The following is a 22,418-nucleotide window of genomic DNA, read 5'->3' on the forward strand; positions in this document are numbered from 1 at the left end:
TTTTCCCACCAAATTTTACTTTCCTAACAGCTTCTAATTAGTTAGAATTTCGTTACTTTAGACGCCTTGGCGTATGATTGACTTTTAAGTTCTCATGAAGGCGCTGAGTATATGAAAAATGAAATATACGCCACGCACTTGATATTCTTGTTAATTGTTTGTAGTGCACAGTAATTTACTACCCCTGTTATGTTCAATTAGGTACTTAATCTTCTGATAACTGCTTTTCGAGTTGATTGCCAGAAATTACGCCCTCCACGCGAACGACTCAACTTCGTCGTTTGACTTAATCACACGTTGCTTTCGTCTATTTTGCTCATTAGTCAATGCCATAAGCTAGACTTCGTCAGCTCAATTTTATAATGCCATTGGATGGGATGAACTTTTTTTTAAATTTGTATGTTATGAATTGAACATTTTCAATTTAATCAACTTAAGTTTTCTACAAGGTGATTAATAGATAAGTGCACCTCGAGCATATGCAATGAATTAAAATTCTAGCTGTCAGAGTTTGTATGTGGCATATTGTGCAGTATACAGACAGCGGAGATTTCGAACCGTTCCTCAATGATACAAATATGTTTTATGTATAGGATTACTCTTCACATGCCTCCCATGGCTGTGCGGCAATCTTGTCTATGTCAGCAATCTTGGCTGTAGTACACCTACATTGGCCTGTTTTTTGGAAGAAAACCACTACAAAAAAAAATTTTCAGTTAAAATATCTCATAACATTTGGCTGGAATGGAAATTTGTAGGACGTCATATCGCTGCAGTTTTCCAATGGCTCGTAAATTCTTGTCGGAAATAAAAAGACTTCCTGACCTGGCCAGCGTGTTGCAGGCAGAACTATTGGCGATCAGAGAAGCATGCAAATCACTAAAACTCTATAAGGAAGTTGGTGCAAGAGCAGCTATCTTCTCAGACAGTCAAGCTTCTATAAAGGCCTTAGACTCCAACTCCATTTCATCCAAACTAGTCTTACAGTGTAGAGAGGAGCTGGAAATGCTTAGGCATTGGCTTGAAATCACTTTGATATGGGTTCCCGGTCACAGGAACATACGGGGTAATGAGATAGCGGATGAGCTAACAAGGAAAGGTTCGACACTAGACTTAGCAGAGGCGGTGGCAGTCTCTACCCCACAGAACACAATAAAAGCATCCATTGCTTCACACTATCATGCTTTAGCCGAAAGAAGATGGAAGCAACTAATTAAATATATGTATTACAAAAAAAAAACACTCGCCGTCATACAAAATCCAAAGGACGAATCACCTGCTAGGATGTTCTCAGCCAAACATCTCACGCATTACTGCAACCCTTACAGGCCATTGGAAAGTAGGAGATCATGCAGCTAGACTCAACCTACCCTTCAATCCTTTCTGCAGAAATTGGCAAGCGGAAGGAGCGAAGGAAAGTCTTTTCCACTACTTATGTGAATGTCCTAGGCTAGCTAGGGCACGACTCCGCTCCTTTGGTAAGCCTTTCTTGCAGCAAATTAATGAGATTTGAGGCATCAAGATAAAGAATTTGTTGCTATACTAGGACCTCACTAAATGGATCTGACTTAGAACAAAACAAAACAAAAAAAAACACAAAAAAGCATCATTATACGAGGTCGGTGGTAGTAAACCACTCCAACAACAACAACAACCACAAAATAATTATATACAGCTCTAGAATAATACAAAAAGGCTCAAAATTCAAGTTAAGTGCCTGAAATAAGTTAAAATGGAAACTAACAAAACTTGTATTTTTTTTTTTTAATTTCGTTAGCCTTTACTGAAAAGATTTGTTTTAGACTCCCTTGTCGTATAGTTACGTTATTATTTTGGAAAAAGCTTAATTTTGTGCTATAGTGTTATTCCATGATAATTATTTATATAATTTGAAATAGATAAATATGTTGAACCCTTTCCGTTTATGCTCAGAAAAAATTTCTCGAATACGCAAATAAATCTTTTGCTACTTTACCACCAAGACAAAAAGTATCTATTTGATGCAAAAATTAATAACTCGGCAATTGCACTTTGAAAATATAAAAAATAACGAAAAAGTCATATTTTTGAGTAATTTTTTTGTAAATTTCCCAATTTCATGGGAAATACATATAAAACTGAGTATCCTCCTCTGCAACATGAATTTCGTATTCATGAATTTTAACTCTCCAAAATCGGAATTTTCTAACGCTCTAAGGCACCTGTGGTAAATAATTAAAGTTTGTTAAAAACAGAGTCCATTTCAATTTACAAAACAAGCCAAACAAATGAAACTAAGCAAATACGTAAATCCTGGTGTATGTATTTAGGCGCAATGGAAACCCACATTCATGTGGTTAGAAGTAAGTTTAAGCACATTACACAAAATTCAAGGGAGTATTTCTCGCTAAATAACTTCCCTTCACAATTGGCCGTGCTTATTGTGCATTTAATGCCAAAATATCGATATGCATGAAGCGTATGAAATTGAAAAGGAACTGAAAGAAAAATATGAAAACAAAGACAGAGAAGCATGAAGAGCACGAAAAGTCACAGTAGTTAAATCCAACGCATTTGGAAAAGAATATAAAAACAAAGAAAGATAAGCATGAAAAGCATGAAATGCACGAAAAGTCACAGTAGGGGAACCCAACGCAGTTTTAGGCACAAAAATGGCCTATGAACCAAGCCAGTGACACGAACAAAAATGTAGGAACTCAACATTGCGAAAACCAATGTGGCTTTACGCAACCGAACGTAGTCTATATGTAAAATATATATATATATGTACATATACATGTATCTATGTGTATGAATGCAAACGATTGAGGAAGTGATAAGTTGACAGTTGTGGCAGACAGCCAGTCAAGCGACAAACCCATTACAATCAACCAACATATCCGACAGTAACAAATATTTCAAACTTTGCGTGTTTGCATGCGTGAGTGCGACTCTTAGCATCCCTGCAGGGAAAAGCCAAACACGTACAGAAACCTTCTAATTCAGATACTGGTATTTAATGGAAGAAATATGGTTATTGACTGCAATAATACCAGTAGTAAAAGGATTCCTAAATTTATCAGCAACTTAGTTGATTATTTTTTTCCTTTTGTTTGATAAGAAAGTACATTAGAGAAATAAGCAAATACTCATTTTTTATATATATTTTTTAGGAGTTTTTTTTTAAGAATATAAAATGCGATCGTTTTGATTTTATAGTATGTTATTATTGACATTGAATAATTTACAAAAACAATTTTTTTTTAATATATTTTTTTGTAGTAGTGTGGCATCAAAGTAAGCGTCTTAAAAAAAGATAGGTGGCTTGTTAACAGGATTTGTGCTCTTCGGGATATCTGAAACGAAAATTTTAAACTGATTATTATTCTGTACGCTTGTCATTCTGGCAGGTGCTACAATGGGACATTTTTTATGGAAAAATAACTAAATGGCGGACTTTTGAAAAAAAGGTATGTTTTTCGGGTGGAAATCAGACTGTAGTATAGAAAGATAGGGTTGGAAATAAACGAAAGTACCACCCGCCAGAATGCAAGCCTCCAACACTTTTGGAGAAGTTCAGCTGTAAACAGTCCGCTTCAGCATTTCATCAGCAAACACCTTAAAAGCGTGTTTGGGACTAAGAGAATAATAATCAACTACCATTTTCCAGTCGGAGGTCCACGCCTTAGAGCTGTGTGCCAGAGAATGTCTTCGAAACTTTGTTACCTTGATGTAGATTCCGGGACATAAGGGACACGAAGGGAATGAAATTGCGGACACTTTAGCGAAAAAGGGGTCAAGCACTCCCTTCATAGGTCCTGAAGCTTTCTGCGGTGTAAATAATGGCTTTAAAAGTGCCTTTCTGCGTGAGCAATATCAACGAGGCCTAATCGATTATTGGAGAGCGGTAATCGGTATCGGACATGCGGTAATCGAAAAGATCATAGATCCAGAATTGATAAAGGCAGAAGCAATCCTTAACATAAGTATAAAGGATATACAATTTTACACTGAACCACAAACAGGGCACTATAAACTTAATTATCACATGAAAATTATAGGTGTGATAGAAAACGATTCCTGTAGACTCTGCAAAGAGGCACAAGAAACAGCAGAACACGTTCTATGTGAATGCTCAGCGGTGACATGACACAGACTAAATTACTTGGAAATGGGGCCATAGATCCAAATCTCCTGGTGGAAATTAAGCCTACAGCAGTTTTAGGATTTGCTAACAGCCTCAAACTGTTTGAATAGGCTACATAGCTGCACAATAGATCCCTGCAGTGCCCAGACAGGCAATAGGACGAGAATAATGGAGTACAACATAGTCGGGACCGACAGAAATAAGAGTCACGGAACACTAATATTTCTATCAATTTTGGTTGGATAATGAAATTTTACATAGGTAGGTAGGTAGGTAGGGTGATTGTCATAAAGACCTTTCACAGGTTCATTGTGATACCACTGGAGCTTATCCTTACTCTAGCTTCGTTAGTTTTAGATGGGCTATATCCGCTACATCGGTTAGAAATGCTGTATCGAGAGTGCGCAGCCTTCTCATAGCTAGGCTTTCACCCTCACATAAAAGGTGTCTGACTGTTTCCTCTTCTTCTGTATTAAGACAGCTTCTACAGAAATCGAAGTAAGGGAGTCCTAACCTTCTAGCGTGGCTGCCTATTAAACAATGACCAATTAATACACCTATCATTTTTCTTATAGATTCTTTGTTGAATCTTAGCAAGATCTTCGATCGACCACAGCGGTCCAGTTCGTTAGCTGTAATAGAAATTTGTTAAATTGTTAGTATAAAATGGTATTCTAACTGGTATTTTGCAGATGCATAGCCGGAAAATTGACATTTCTTAAGACATTTCAGTTTTAGAAATACCACTTGCCAACTTTTAAGAAATGTAAAACGCGAACTGGTTGAGCTGGAAAGTGAAATGTTGATATTCTAGTGCATAACTAGTATTTTTCCCTGCAGGCAGGCTGCGGATTACTGACGTTTACATCCACACACTTCTAGCAGTTTACTTACATGTACGTGTACACTTGGGCGTGCTGGTGTGAGAATGCTGTTAATGGCGAGCATTTTATTTCCAATGCGAATTGTTAAAATTAGAGAAAATTTCATAGCACGCTGTCACGTTCCTTGAACGCCTGATTTCATTTTGGTTTCGCAAACTCATAAAAAATACAATCAACTCAATTTCACGCCGGATGCCGAATGCCGAACGCTAGATGTATGTGTGTGTGTGTGTGCATGAGAGTGGGTGTTGAAAAAATAAAAATTTATTGTGACAGAGAAAGCAAGGAAAAATTTTAGTCACCCTTCCGCAGTTCCAAAACTTTGAAAAAAAAACCACACAGCTTGTTAACCTGCACGAAGCCAACCAACTTGTACACTTTTCACAATTGTTGGTGACGTAGCTTAAAGCTTAGATTGAGTTTGAAAGTGTAGGCGAACAATTTTTTATATTTAATATTATTTAATTTTTATTGCTTGTTCCTATAAATGCTGCGTCAGCATGCACTTTTTATAATTTCGAAAACTTTAATTTAATTGGAAGTGGTGCTGAATTTATTTCTGTGTACAAATTTATATTTTTATAGAAATCCACAAAACAGAAAAAAAATTATTACAAGCTTTTCTTTTATGCTGTGCGAAAAATCCATGGCGATATGAATTAACAGTAGACCATTAGACGAAAATTAGTAGGTCTTAACTTTTACTAAGGGAGGCATGGTAAATTGAAAATTTTAAAGTCGTTTTCCTCGGCATTTTGGTTATCTGAATTATGACACCCTTGCAGGAAATTAGCGATATATGCTTGCTTATATACAGTGAGTATCACTGAAAATCGTACATTATTTTTGTAAAGTTTCCTGTTTTCTTTAAGTAACATCAGTTTTTAAGGCTGAACCTTAACCGCTGCACGTGCCGCAATCAGAGTGAGATGTTCGGGACATAAACTAGACTTAAGCTATGGACAGTCTAGTATTCTTTGAGTTCATCCCCATGGTGCTTGATCGTTGTGCAGTCTCGCTAGGTCCGAGCGGAACTCTTTGCATTCATATGCCCTCAAGGGAGGAGTGGGCGGTGTGCAACATTTGGAGGCAGGGCATGGCAAATATGTTTACGGATGGCGTGAAGTTGAGCAGAGGAGTTGGTGCGGAAGTATTATGCTAGGAACTTCTCATTAAGCTCAAATTAAGGGTTCCGCACAACTGTAGGTTGTACCAAGCGGAGGTAGCCACAATTCAGAAAGCAGTGGATGCAATTATGAAAATATCTACTCCGTTAGCTAAGCGACAATTAGCGCTCAAGGCTCGTTGTTTGCGCGTTCGAAATTAGTTGGAGAATGCCTGACTCCTTTCTCGATTGCATCAAAGAACTTCGATATTCAACTCATTCGGGTTCCCGGTCACAGCGGCATAGTAGGAAACTGCTGGGTTGATGAGTTGACTAGGCAGGGGACCCTGGAGATGGCTTCATCGCAAAATGAGAGGCTTGTGATTCCCTTGAGAGCCTGTGGTCTGTTTATGAAAAGATGAGTTTGGAGTAAACTCAGCGAGCGCTGGACTTTGCACAAATCGCGAGATTCTTCTGCCCACGGGTATATCGGGGACGCTCGAGAGAACTTCTAAGGCTAACAAAGCCCCAGCTCTCGAATTTGGTAAGTATCCTTACGGGATATTATCTTGGAAATTATCTTGGAAAGTCATTTCGGCAGAAGCTGTCTGGTGGACGAAGCTGTATCATCTCAGCCCCTTTTTCTCAGCTGCCCCGCTTTCATCATGCAAAGATGTAGACATATAGGCTATGCGGGTTTAAATATAGCACATCGGTATGCAGCTAACTTGCAGCACTGAATAATTGCGCACTAGTCACACTTTATGGAGGAGCAGAAGATATTCCAAAATATTAGAAAACGAAATATTTTAATTTGAAACCTCGATACCTTTTGATAGTATCTAAAAAATTTTGCAAGAATTGAAAGTTGAACAAAAAAATTTTAACAAATTTTCGGTCAAAGTTCGCCTCTTTTTTGGCCAAAGCCGAACCGAAACCGTACTGAACTTTTGTGGCCGAACATGGTTGAAGTCTGACCGAATTCCGTCGTTCTCTACGTAATTTACTTATTACAAGTATGTAGTTAATAATCTTAAAAAACAGGTAGTATAAATAATAATCCAAGATTTCTAGAAAAACTTAAAAAACATATACAGCATTTAAACAAATTTTTTACATTTTTTACATTTTTTTTGTACCTTTTTTACTTTGCCGAGTTTTTTTAATATGGAACTTTTAATAATAGAAAATTTATGAATTTAATTTTAATTTTATTTATTTATTTTAGGTAAATATAGAAGAAAAATAGTCAGAATATGCCCTGGAAGTCCCATAATTATTTAAGAGTTAACAGTGGCAACTTAAAACTTGCGCTATTTGATATGAAAATTTGATGAGCTAGAAAAGTGCATACCTTTTGAAAAACCTGGTTATTTGGTTTATACCGAATTTTCAATAAAACAAGGCGTGCTTATAGAATAAATTTAAAAAATAAAAGCAAATACGCTTTTTAACAGGTCTCACTGCATGCCTACATAAATTTAACTATACAGCAGTATTGCACAAAAAATATGGTTTCAGAATACTCCTTTATTTTATTGAAAACTTACCACAAAAGTTCGCGTTAAAAGTCAGTCCACATTAGGATTCCCGCTTTATACTCTAAAAATAAAAAAAATAAACTAGGATGAGTTTTGAATTGTAGTGGAAAGTAGTATGAAAAAAATGCTTAGTAAAATTATTGAAACATAAAAAAAAATTAAATAAATTTTTTACTGAAATATGTGTAATAGATAACAAACAATTATTATTTATTTGTATTATTCAAGAATGTATAAAGCGACTTGCAACTAACAGTCATCAAAGAAAAACTTCGTATGCACGGTACCAATTTAAATTTTTTATAGTATCCATTGCGTATACCTACTTCATTTCATAGGGGGAACGTTCAACTACTGCTTACGTTTTTCTAAAACAGCAAGAAGAATATTTTGGAAAGTAAACAACAAATTTTTTAGTAGTTGGTTATTTTATCTTTCCTTTGACATTCACATACTTATCGTAGTACTTAAAACTATTTCTTGAAAAATAGGTACTTTGAAGCCATAAAGTCGTTTAAAAATTAAGGTAGGTAAGTAGCAACAATAGTTTCACTTGCATAGGAAAAGTTGATTTTTGTCGCAGAGTGTTACACAACTTACAAAATTAATCAAACTATTGGAAGACTAGTCATTCTTGCAAATGGCGGCTTACGTAAATCATAATCGATACTTGTGAACTGAACAGCTGCAAATAGACAAGACCAAGATATAGATTTCCAACATTAAAAAATATTTTTTTTTACAATATTTAGTAAGAAAATTATTAAAAAAAAAATGAATGATTAATTTTGCGCCACTTTGAATTCACGCTTCCTTTTAATAACAATTCAAAATTTGATTTGGTAGAAGGAAAGTCCATAGCTAAAATTTATTTCAGGCTCTAAGTACAGTAACATTAAAGCATACGAGTGGTGGTCAAAAAGATTGCTTTGTTTATAGGAGGTTCGGAAATGTTGGCATTCCTTATTACTTCAAGAATCAATCCAACTGTAAATACCAAATCTCAGTCAAAACAGGAAATCACGTGAGACAGCTGTCCGCTCTAACGAGATTTTAGAATAACTTATTTTATTCAAAATAATCATGGTGAAAAGATTTCAAAGGTAAGCTCTTTAACAGACCGTTATTTGGCTTTGAGCGGATTTGACAGAATCAGCTGATGAGTTGACTTCACTTGAGGGAAGTTTACAAAAAACTGAGATGGTGGTGCTATACGATAAAAATCAACCAATGACACTTTGTCGACGTCTGAACAACGGCTGACTGAACGAGTGTATGAATACATCTGAACGTGGAAGCCCACGTTCCCCTCACAATTTTCTTTTTCACCATAGCTAACAATACTATTGCTGAATATAGACGCACAACTGACGTCGCACAATATTCACACCTTCTCGCAAGAAATGAAAAGTTGCTTATGCTAATTAGTGTGGGGAATATGCCAAATGGGGCATTGCTGGCTCACTTAGTATCTCTACCATTTTCTCTATATGCCTTCTTAGGTATTCAGTGCTTTGTCTACAAGAAATATCACTTTGTGTTGCCTCTTTTGGTGTTCTGGGTATTTTGAAGCGAAATTGAGTTCAATTCAAATATTTCTTGTCCGTAGCGCTAAGTTATAATAATAATCGTATGAGCATTATTTTGTGGACGTGAAACATCAACTGAGACAAAAAGGTCATGACAAATATCCGATAGCATTCCGCCTATGGAAAAGTTTGTCATATATTACATTAAAATCAGATGCCGTTCTGCATGAATTTGAGACTTACCCCATTTCAAAGAAAATCTCTGCGCATACAGCACAAATGCAAGATGAAGCTCCTTGAAATAGCTTGCAAAGACGCTACGATCCGAAAATATGTTGAAAATAATTACATTTTTTCAATATTAATTATTAGGTTTGATTTACATATGAAAAAAATTACAAACAGTCACTCCCCCTTTTAAAATAATAGCAATAAATATAATTTGCTTTGTAGCGCCATCTTGCAGTGCTTTGAATAAAAATTGGACATCAAAAATAAATTATTATTTCAAAAAAAATCCCGAACACAAGTTAATATATATTAAAAAAATTAAAATTCATATTGGGTAGTCGAAAAAGTCTTTTCGTATTTTGTCAATAGATGTCGTTGGAGTCATCTATCTCCAGTGCAACCAATCACATTGTGTCATATCATATGGTGTTAGAAAGGTGACATTTTAAGCTTCATTTGACCAAAAAAGATTAAATTCGGAGAAGTTGAAAAAAAGTTATAGCTGTTCAAAAATGAGTGAAAATAATGAAGAAATTCGCTATACTTTGAAATTTTTGTATAAAAAAGGGAAGAATGCCACGCAAGCCACCAATGAAATTTGTGAAGTTTACAGAGACGATGCTGTATCAATTCGTGTAGCACAACAATGGTTCGCTCGCTTCCGTTCTAGAAATTTCGATGTGAAAGATGCACCTCGCTCCGGTCGGCCTATCGTTGAAAAATTCGATGAAATTATGGAAAAGATTGACCAGGACCGTCACATAAGCTGCCATGACATCGCCAAGGCACTAAACATTCATCATCAAACGGTTTTGAACCATTTAAAAAAGGCTGGTTACAAAAAGAAGCTCGATGTTTGGGTACCACATGAACTGTCTGTGAAAAATTTAATGGACCGAATTAACATCTGCGACTCTTTGCTGAAACGAAATGAAGCGAATGGTAACAGGAGACGAAAAGTGGATCAAATACGACAATAATGTGCGAAAAAGATCATGGAGCAAGGGTGGTGAAGCTCAAGAAATGGTCGCAAAGCCAGGATTGACGCCTCGAAAGGTTATGCTGTGTGTTTGGTGGGATTGGAAAGGAATCATCCACTATGAGCTGCTCCAGCCTGCTAGAACGATTGATTCTACACTTTAGTGTCAACAACTGATGAGATTGAAGCAAGCAATCGAAAAAAACGGCCAGAACTGATCACAAAACTGGTTACACTGATGGAATTATGTCTCTAGAAGAAAAATGGCAAAAGATGGTCGACCAAAATGGTACATATTTGGTTTAATAAAGTTCATTATAAATATAAAAAAAAATGAGTTGAGGTTTGATTAGAAATACGAAAAGACTTTTTCGACTACCCAATAATATTTTAATAAATATGAATCTTCATAAAAACATAGTATTAGTTAAAAATAATTTGTTTGAAAATTTTTCTGCCTCGAAATTTATTTTGTGACGTAATACATTGACCGTACATTTTGAAGTAAAACTTCTTAGTCGATGCCAAAATCAAAACTAAATACGCAAATTTGTAGTCTGCGCGATCTATGTGAGAATTCCTATTCCATAGGTATACGCCAAACGCAACCAAATCATGCTAACCCATCCCGGGTTACTAGAAAAAAGAGAGAATGAAGATATATACTAAAGAGGTAAACGGTGAACAGTCAAGCTGAAGTGCACTATGCGTTATAGGTGATAGATTAAATTTTTGTCTACATATTTTTCAATATCAGATTTTTTTGTATTTTTGATGCTCCTTTCAATGACCACATTTTATGTTTTCTAGCTAAAATGCAAATCAAGAATATCTGCGCATATTGGCTGTTATATGAGTGACTTATAAAAAATAAATTAATAAAAAAATAAATGAAATGCTCCATGTTTATAAATATACAAATTAAATTGAGTTTATCACACAAAATTAAAAAAATATTATGTGCGCTATATGGCGAAAAAATCAATAGAAAGTCTCGGATACTCCAAAGCTGAATTTGTATTGAAAATAACTGCAGCATCAAAAGGAGCAACATTCAACAGTAACTACATAGAAATGAGAAAATGCGAAATAACAGGAAAAATACAAGTATCAACAGGTTGTAGCAGTCGGCAGAGGCGCCGGTGAAAGCGGAAAATAAAATCACCTGAAGCGCCACTAGAGGAGTTGGCATGCAGTACTCTTGTGAAAATAAGCATAAATGTGCTGAAGGCAAAGAAAGGCAGACAAGCTTACCGACTGCAGGAAATAATCTAGACATGGAAAAAAGCAATTGCGTAATCAAACAACAAAATTTAGCAGTGAAGGAACAAATAATAAAAAATATATGAAATTCTAAGCGAGCACATGGAATTCATCATAAAACTTGAGTGCAGTGTGTACACAGGGTAGGCGCATATCCCATAAGAAGTGACTGACTGACTGAAAAAGAAACATTTCAAGTCTCTTCTTTGAATATTTAATTTCGTTTAAGAATTTATTTAATCAACTTTGCATTATTTTTATATCAAAACTTCAGTGAAATTATCAATAAAAATAAAAAATGGACTTTTTAATTGTGATTTACATTTATGTAATTTGAGTGAAACACCAAATGATTCAAAAAGTTTTTGCTAATAGCGGCCGCAGCAGGCAATGGCAAACTTCCGAGTGTATTTCTGCCATAAAAAAGATTCTCGCAAAAAACCATCTGCCGATCAAGACGCACACTACAAATAAGAGGAGGAGCTTGACCAAACACCAAATAAGAGGTGTAAGCGCCAATTATTAACAAGTATTTGAGGACATGCGTATATGTATGTGCCCATTATTTTTCTGTTTGCTCTGTTTCAGATAAGATATGAAGGACTACAACTTAACTCAAGAAATGAAGAGATATGCAGTTATCGTCTCTTTGCAATATGCCAATATTTCCGATTTAGAAATCTCTAATTTTCTTAAGAGCGAGCGAGCTTAATGTTTCTGAGGAACTTATATGTTGAGCTGTTCATAATGATCTGAGGTATAAGCCCTTCTTTATGCGCAGAGGGCGGTTTATGTCAGAGCACACACAACAATAGCGAGTTATTCGATCAAAACGCCTTCTAAACTGAATTAAACACCCTGAAGCGCCTGAGGTGTAAAGATTTTTTTTGACGAACAAATTTTCACCAAGACCAAAACCACAACAGATGGCTACGTTCCAGTTGTATATATACATTTTTTCTAGTATAGAAATCTCAGCAATGCTTCAGTAATATCTGACTAATAATGTAAAATCGGATGTCAAATGTCACGCTTAAATCAGAAATCTCTTTAACTTTAGACAGAGCCGCATTTGATAAAGTATGAAAGAGTTGTTCAGAGTTTTTGCAAAGGTGAGATGAAAACATTTCTTTGCCTTAACTAAAAGCTTATTTTGAGCACTGCAAGGGACAAGGTTGTTTAAATTTTGCTGCACTAAAGAAGCATTCAATTAGCAAGTTACTTTAAAGGGAAAAGTTAATAAAAAGGGAAAATAAAATAGGACCAAGAATATTTCCCTTTGCTATAGCCGAGAAGGCTACAAAAGTTTACGATTTAGTGTTTTTAATTTGTACAAACGTTTGTTTTTTTTGAAGAAGATAATAAACCATGAAATGAAAGTTGAATGAAAACCTAAGCATTCAAGTTTCCACCATAAAAAGGGCAGCACTGCCATTAATGATATCTACTTCAGTCACCAACATCGAACCAATTTCGACACTACGCAGAACATTAATATTGAAAGGGGTGCCAGAAACTTCAAGATTAGAAACAAAATTCTGAGAAATGATTACTGTAGGTAATTTTTTGTTTATGTTTTGTCGGAACAGAGTAGCAAGTATAGCATGCAGAAGCAATTAAGTCCATTGTACTGAATTAATTTTTTTGCAATCCACCAGAGCTCCGAAGAAATATGAGTAGATCTTGTGGTGCCAAGGAGCCAAGTGCCAAAAACCTCAAATCAGATTTGAGCGAAGGCCTACCTACTTAGGCCGGGCAGATGCACAGAAAGTGGTCCGCTACTTTATCCTTCTCTCCACATGCCGGGCAGAGTGGTGCGCTGTTTGAGATGCCCACCTTTTCCATGTGCTTCGTCGATAGAAAGTGGCCTGTCATCAGTTCAACCAGCTGCCTACAGTCCCTTCTGCTTAGTGACAGGAGGAACTGCGACAGTCGATCGGCCATGACAGATAACATCAGTTTCGCCCATCTGCAACCTCTCTCAGTCTGGCAAGCTCGCTTGTGGGTTAGAGTAAATCGTTTGCTAACCGTGGCTTTGATGGCTGCAGAAGGGAATGGCAGAGTCACAGCACGTTGTGCAGCCTCTCTTTGAACGTATGTATGTACTTCCGAAACGCCTTAGGGGTTCATGTCAGTTCTTCTTCGAAGCTCAGTATATATCGATTATATAAAAATTTGTTAAGAATATTGAATTGATTGATATAATATCTTTAAATGTATTGCTATTTTTGTTTTTGTATAAAAATAAGTTTCTTTGATTCTTAAGTTTTTTAAGGTTTTTGAAGTGAAAACTTCTTTAGAATCGTTGGGAGTGATTTGAGACTCGATGAAACGAAAAAGCGACACTCTTGGCTACGAAGTGTTATATGTTGATATAACTACAAATATGTGTGTGGCTGCGTATTGCTGAACCACGCTAGTATAGTGAGTATTGTAGTATGTATACTACACTGCCTATTACTTGCTTTGGTGTTTAGTTCAAGCGTCATACGTATGTATGTTTGAATGTATGCTAGTACGACGCTCATAATAGCAACCGCGTGTGCTGTATTGCGTCCGTATTTTTATATTCGTAAATATTTTCATTTTTAAATATTTACCGCAATTATGCCGAAAACTAATGCAGAAAAGTGTCGTGAATATCGACAGAAAAAAATCAATAAATAGCATCACGGAATTCATTCACGAAAATTTAATAAAGTATACACCAGAAGTATCGCGGATACTTAGAAAAGATTATGATAAAGTTCCAATGATTTTAAGTGGCGATTTTAACGTAAATTTTGCATTGGACACAGCGGTTCCTTTAATTGACTTTCTCAGTACAACATTCAATTTAAAAATGTGTAACAATCGAACTGAATCGACAACACGATCAAGAACAACAATTGACGCGGTATTTCAAAGATATGTTGACAACATCGAAACCAAAGCATTTGTATCATATTTTAGCTATCATAAGCCGCTCGTATCATTTGTTGAAATTGAAAACATTGAGGATGAATAATAATAAAATGAAGAAAATAAAATATGAACTTTATAGCAATATTATAATGAACCTATAATTATCCCGCCCCTAATGCTGCTTTCGTCTCATTCTCTCTAAGTTTGTTTTACGGAAGGTTTCACTTCTATCGCGTCTAACCGTTAGACTGGTATTTTTTTTTTATTTTTGTATACGAACAGGAAGAAAGGAAAGGCTTCTGCGAACGATTTCAGAAAAAGTAGATTTCAAAGAACTCAAAGAACTTAGAAACACTTTCATCACAAAAGATGAAGGTCCAATCTATATCCGAGATTCCCTGCAACATGAAAATCAAAAGACTTGCTACTATGTTCAAAGGCAGGTATCAATTAAAAAAAGGTTATTGCACTTTTTATGGTAGTACACTTCATTAGCCACCCTTTACTTATGCAACCTGCCTTTGAAATAAGTTTATTAAAATGTTCAAAGGCGTCAGACTTATGCCCAAACATGTGTTCATCCTTGTTAAATGCTATGTAAATAACTGACAAGATAATTTAAATCAAAGCTAGTGCAATGCGCACACACACACATATATATATATACATGTTTATACACATTTATGTTCGATCATGGGTAATTAGTGCTACACAAACAATTAATCGCGAGTATGTAGCATACACGAAATAAATAAATACATCGATTCATAGAATATTGGCAGCAAATTTTCTTGTACTTACTCTCTGGCAGCGAAGTATGCATCCATACGTACATAATTACATCCTATATTTACTCTCACTAATTGACTGTGAATTTATTTAGTACTCGAGGCAAATACATTTATGCATGTTTTCGGTCTGTAAATATGTATAAATTAAAACCAGCAGCTGTTGGTCTGTTGTGCATAAATTAATTGAGTAACACTTTCGACTTGGCTACAGAAACCACACCTTCAAATGAATACTGATTTATGAACATTTTCATGTTAGTAGGTGTATACATATGTACCTAAGCATGTTTGTGGCTAAATATTTTGTTAACTGTTGCCTGCAGATTTCATTTCTTCTAATTAATTAATATTAAAATATTTTCAACAAAATAGAACTCGATTTCACTTACATACGAAAATATGTACATTAGGGTGCCTCGCCAAAAAGTTGCAGGCTTTTAATGGAGTTACAAATTTAATATATAAAATCATAGTTTACGACTTTTGCCAAATTGTTTCCAAAAAAATATTAAAATTTGTGTAAGCTGGACCGATTTGAAAAACCACCAAAAATCGACATTTTAATAAATAAAACTAATTTTAAAAATATTTTTCAAAAAATCACTTCGGATAATACGAAAGTTCAGGCTCAAAATGTCTGTTAACAAAAATATCAATGGAATAAAATAATAGTACTTTCAAATCCGTCCAGTTCACGTACCCTTTGCACAAGGGGCGGTGCCGATACGGCGTGAGGCCGATATGAAATGTGAACTCGAGCAGCGCTGTTGCAGCGCTCGAGTGATTTTAAGTCTTAAATCGAGCAACGCTGCTATGCCACTATAGTCTTAGCCAAAAAGCGCTAAAAAAGGAGTGCAGGGTTTGCTCTGACCGTAACGGGCCTGGCGGTTGGTGATAAGCCTCGATTATTCTTGATTATTTTTGCACTAAATATCACACCAACACTAATTACAGAGTGTAATTTTCATCAAAGTTTGTTGTTTTTGATTGTTTATTTGTATGTGCTCCTTTGTTTGCAAACGTTTTTAAAGTACTTTTAAAATGTTTACCTAATTTAGTTGAAATAGCCGAAAAAGGCTTCGAGTGCAAAGGGTTAATATTTCCCCAAAAATTTTAATCTGAATATTAATTTTAAATTTTGAATTATAATAAATTTTATAATCCCTTGGAAAACCTGTACCTTTTTTTGTTTTTTTGAAAGGAGAATTATACACCCTAGTGTACATACATTCTGCTATGTTATGAATGTATTCAAACTGATGTGGCTTATTTAACAAAAGTAAATTTAGTTAAGCTCACAAAATTATGAATTGACCTTAAATTGTGAGGATAAGTGCCGAAATAATCAAGCTCGAGAGATATGAAAAAGAGATATAAAAGTGTAACCCAAATATTCCTACGCCGCTGATGCATATCAGCAAGTTAATAATCTTTACAATTGTGGCTGATGGATTAGACAAGATTAGAAGGTGCGTCCAGTGAGGCTTTGGTTAAGCTGTGAAGTTTCTCAAAAATGTAATCCTTCAGAACTTGAAATGTAAACTTCAAAGCACGAGACATTCGAACATCCAGTGTTAAAAGCATTATTTCCCTCCCTCAACTCTGCAGCACCAACGGAGGCTGGAGGCTATATAAAGTCAATAGTCGAGAGTCCCGTTGGTATTCCTATGAGAACCTGTATGCTCATTTTTGAGAGCCTTAAGGGGTTAGGTGGGTTACAGAGGTTCAAAAAAAGGGTATTTTTACTATTTTTTTTTTTAATATATGCAATCATATATTTTATTTAAACAATTCAGCATATCAAAGATACATATTTAAACAGTATTTTGTGAAATTTTTATTTAAAAATTCCGAAAACTCAGCCGTTGGTACCTCATCTCCCTTAACGTCTCACAAAAAAATGCTCTTGCCGTGGACAGCATAACTCATTATTGGTTCATTTAAAATCAAAAAACCAAAAATATTTCGTTAGTACATGGATAAATCTCGTTACTGGACGAAGGGAAAAAAAATAAAATTTAATTTGAATTTTTGACAGACTTTGAACAAAAAAACACATTTTTTGGTCAAATTTTCGTCATGTGTTGGCTCGAAAAAATTAGTTGTAATAAAAATAAAAAAAATCCTTCGTTCACTAACTTGATAATGTTATTCCAAAGATGTGTGCAAAATTTGAACAAAATCGCTTCATAACTTTTCGAGAAATCGTGTCCACCGACTTAAAAAATCGAGTTTTGAGATAAACGCGTATACCTGCGAAAAGCTGCACTGACATGGCCTGATGGGCGGAACTTCTGAAGGGTCTATCTCGTAGAATTTTACTCGGATCAATTTGAAATTTTATTAGAATATTTTAAACATATTATACTATTTAATAAGACAAAAAAAAATCGATTTTTTGAAATTTTCAAACCCACCTAACCCCTTAATAAGTCGATTGTAATCGAACGTTCGATTCTCGAAAGACGAGAATACTATAGGAATTAGGTTTGTCAGACGTAGCGATATAAATAAAGGGTTTTGCAATTGGCGCGGGTCGATTTTGGCGCCCTGTGGCAGCCATTTTGTTTTGGTGACATCTGTCAAATCTTTTGTTTATTATTCAGTTGTTTATGCCAAATCATCATGGCAAGTTACACGATTGAACAGCACGTTCAAATGATAAAACTTTATTATCAAAATGAGTGTTCATTAACGCAAACGTTGCGCGCATTGCGCCCATTTTTCGGTAGACGTGGTGGCCCTTCCAATTTCTTATGGCCCATATTGAACCATATGGACCTAGACGACATGTGGTTCCAGCAGGATGGCGCTACATGGCACACAGCAAACGCCATTTCATTCCATTTCAACATCTACCCGCCGTTATTGAAATACCCTTTATAAGAGGCCTTCGAACGTCCTGCATACATTTTGAGTTAATCGTTACTGTTTAAAAACTGAGGTGCAGCGCCTTTTCTTCCATACAAAGTGCATACCCCAATTTTTCTATATGATAAAAGCCCAACACTGTCCAGAAAAAAATTCCAAATATCAACAGTATTTTGTAGTCACTTGAAACAGGTCCGTTTTGATATGAAAACTTAATTGGTTATAAAACTGGTCAGACAATTTATAAAAATACTAACTAAAAAGTTGAAAGTTTTAATGAAATTGTGAAAAATTTTAAAAAATCTTGCACAAAGTTTGAAACTTTGCACTATATGGTTTTTTTATATTTCATGCTATAAAATATTTTTATAAAGAAAAAGTTGTGTACTTCTATTTTCTAACAGGGTGTTAAAGAGAAGAAATCTTAGAGATATGAATTAGTAGTGGTTAGTGTAACCATAAAAAAGGCGAGGGTGTAGAAGCGAAATAGCTTTGTTGTTATGTCGCTTGCATAGCTCTCGTATCGAAAAACAGTAGTAAGGTAGTGCGTAAGCTACTCTAATGAGAGTTCCAGAAAGAAGACGACTCATCTACTACTTTTACTAGAAAGGCGCCCACAATAATGAGAAAAAGAGAATTCCGAATAATAAAAGATTGATGAAGAGCTTTACGCATTTAAGAGTAAGTCTTAAGAATACATAAACAATAAGCCAAAGGTTATTAAAATGCAAAAGAAAGAAAAAAGTTTATAACAGTTGTTATGTGGCAAACCTTACCATTTTTGTTGATAGTTAAGCCACGAACAATGCCCTGGCCTCAGCGCGCATCAACTCAAGATGTGTTAACGAATGCAAGAAGTCGCTCCCGCTTATTCAATAATACAAAATCACACTTTTTTGTGTCTCCAGCCACTCTGGAGTGGAGGGAAATGAAAGATCTGTGTGCAACAAAAGGCTTTAAGCTTGACCGTCTGTCAGTGATAGAGGACTAAACGAAGTGTACACTGCGATTGACTTGAGCGTAATCGTGGAAACCAGTGGAAGGTAGTCTCTGACTACTAATTGCAGGATCTCTAGAGCGTTCTGGCCAAAACTGAATCTTTAAAGGGCAAAATGTCTGATTGGATTCAACAGATCAACTACTAGCGTCCTCACAGGTGTTATAATGGGGCACTGCACTATTGGCACCCTAGTCAGTAGAATCAATGTACCTCACAATATCTTCTGCAAAAATTGGGGAGCAGAAGAAGAAATTGAGTCAGTACAAGACCTCCTCTGTGAATGTCCTGCACTCCAAAGAAGCCGGGCCAAATATCTTGGCGAATATTTTTTGAAGACATGGGATATTTGCAAAATGTCTTACTGGAGGAACTAGTTACCTTCTTAAGAAGATCAAAGTGGTTTAAGCAAATTAGTTAGGAAATGGCAATCGAATGCAAGTATCACAATGGACATTAGGACCACCGAGTGTTTTGTCTTAGACAAACAATTTGGTTAACCTAACCTATGAGCTTTTTTTTTTCTTTGTTTGGATGTGAAGCCTACATTTCTTTTTATTCATATTTTTCTTACTAAGTTACATATGGAAAGAAATTCACTCATAGCCAATTCTCCATGCCTCAGTTTGCACACTGAGTTGTTCATTTTTTTTCTACACACACACATATAAACATATGTGTTATATATCCTTTGGTGTGTGCGTCTTAAGCTATAAGTATGTAAAATCACTGGCTCAACCCAACTTTGTTTGTAAGACACTAAATTGCGTGAGTGCGAAGAAAACTTTTAGGCAAGTACATTATTCCAAAACACTTTCACATACCCATGCTGGCTCTGCAATGAATGCATGCATATACATAAACACACACCCATATATTTTAATACACAAATATTTATTCCAACTTATATAACACTATAAATACCCGGCAGGGAAAAGCCAAGCTGGTATAGAGATATTTCAATTCAGATACTAGTATTAATGGAAGAAATCGTACTAGTTTGTCATTGACTACAATAATACCAGTAGTAAAATGATTCCTAAATTTATGTGCAAATTATAATTTCTTTTTTTGTTAAGAAAGTTTCACACTCGTCTATGGACACACCAATGCATCTCGATGATTAAAGGAGTATATGGGGGTAGGCTCGATGGAATCTTGTTTTCCGCTGTATTCTAAAGAAGTTTAGTTGAGATGGATGAAATGGTGGTGCCGGAAAACTATACTCTGATGGTGTGTAATCGATCTTCGATCCCAAAATAAATATTATGTTTATCTTTGAAGGATTTCTGCAATAGGGAGTCCGCTTCAGCATTCCATTAGCAAAAATCTTAAAAATGTGTTTAGGACTGATAGAATAATAGAGTTCAACATAGACGGGGCCCACAGAAATAAGAATCTCAAAGAGCATCAAAATTTCTATTCGGTTTTTTTTGGTAATGAGCTTTTACATAATATTAAAGTAAAGATGTATTTTAGTAAATATATTTTATTTCAGATCCAATAATGAACTTTGCCAGCGCCGCAGAACCAGAAATGAGATTAAGAAAATCTCTTTAATTGAATGGGAAGCGGTTTTGTTTCTGAAGAAACGGCCATTCTAAATCTTTGCAGCAACACGACATATACAATTTGAAACCTAAATTTAATTAGCATTAATTTCGTTTACGTTCTTAAAGTGAGTACCTTAAATTTCATTCCTTTATTAGTTTTGTTTAAGGGGTTAGGGGTAGTCAGAATTTTAAAAAGATAGACTTTTTTTTTGCATTTTCTTAAAGCTTCCTAGACTTAACAACCAGTGTCTTACTCTTTCATCGGAAGTCAAGTATCTTGGTGTAATACTTGACCCCAAGCTCGACTGGAAGCTGCACATAGAAAATCGAGTTAAGAAGGCCAGTACTGCCTTCTGCGCCTGTAAATCTATGTTCGGCAAAAAACGGGGTCTCAAGCCACGTGTCGTACTTTGTATGTACATCTTAGTGGTTCGGCCAATTTTGACATACGGTTGCCTAGTTTTGTTGGAAGCTCTTCAGAAGGGCTATATCACCACTAAACTAGAGAGAGTGCAGAGAACTGCATGTGTGGGCATCACTGCGCTCAACGTTATTCTGCTCTTACTTCCTGCAAATCTGCAGGTTAAATCCATTGCTGCTCAGACCGCTATTAGGTTGAAGGAGATTGGCCTTTGGAGACAACTTCCTGTAGGATATAGAAGCATCTTGAAGCAGATCTCCCCTTCCTTCTCTGTTATTCGGACTGACCTCTCCATGCGCAAACTGTGCTTTCACTGACGGATCTACAATAAAATGGAGCCTGGAGTGGGAGCGGGGGTTTACTCTAAATCAGCCAGCATTTCGGTCTTCTTTAAACTGCCGGAAAGAAGCAGTAGTTAAATAATTCGTATAATTCTACATAAATCGATAGCAAAACTATAAATGCGTTTTTCTCAAAACTATGTTTTTTAAAAAGGTGATCACTGTAACTTAATAATCGTTTAGCAGATTTCAATAAAACTTATACTGCTTTTGAAAAACATAAAAAACTCGTACCTGATCGAAGGATTTTTTTATTTTTTTGTTTTTTTTTTTAATTTCGACTTTTTTCTAACAATTAATTGTCGGTTTTTTTCTCGAAAATCTGAAAAATATTACCTGACGCCGCCATTAATTTATTTTGGAAAAAAGCTTCTATCAGACACAAGATTATCTAGTAATAAAACTAATTTCTCTTGTCCGATTGATTTTAGATGAATCTCCAAGGACTGGTGATGTCCACCTTAAGGGACTTCTGCAGAAACGGCCTCCACACAAACAGCGATAATTTTTACAATTATTATTATAATTTTTTTTTGGTATTTTGCAAAAGAAAGATGGCGTATTAAAGTTATGTTTTTATTTTTGTAAAATAATGCAACTGACTAGCAAAAAAATATTGCAAGTCATAACTTTTTTGGGCCTCTGACTACCCCTAACCCCTTAAATAATTTGTTTTAATTTTCTTAAGATTTATAGTGCGAGTTTGAAGCAATTCTTTTTATTGCTTAATCATTTATTGTGTCTGAAAGAAGTCTCATTGAATTTTAAGAAAAAACAAATTCAGTATACACTTTTAATATAAAATAGAAAATTGAAATGGAAAGAAGTGTCTCTTTTTTTTTGTATATTTTAACTGGTCTAAAACTTATTATTTTAGTACTA

General features: G+C 35.3%; 1 protein-coding gene across 2 annotated transcripts in view; it reads right to left on the reverse strand.

The window, feature by feature from the left end:
• Positions 1 to 22,418, reverse strand: part of LOC129243487 (high affinity cAMP-specific and IBMX-insensitive 3',5'-cyclic phosphodiesterase 8) — a 421,728-nt gene that overhangs the window by 285,530 nt on the left and 113,780 nt on the right. For both annotated transcript variants that reach the window (XM_054880534.1, XM_054880535.1), the window contains one exon: positions 7,666 to 7,717. The gene's annotated coding sequence lies outside the window, so the exon portion shown is untranslated. The remainder of the gene's footprint in view (positions 1 to 7,665; positions 7,718 to 22,418) is intronic.

The sequence above is a fragment of the Anastrepha obliqua genome, chromosome 4 (genome assembly GCF_027943255.1).
Source record: "Anastrepha obliqua isolate idAnaObli1 chromosome 4, idAnaObli1_1.0, whole genome shotgun sequence".
In the NCBI taxonomy this organism is placed as follows: domain Eukaryota; kingdom Metazoa; phylum Arthropoda; class Insecta; order Diptera; family Tephritidae; genus Anastrepha; species Anastrepha obliqua.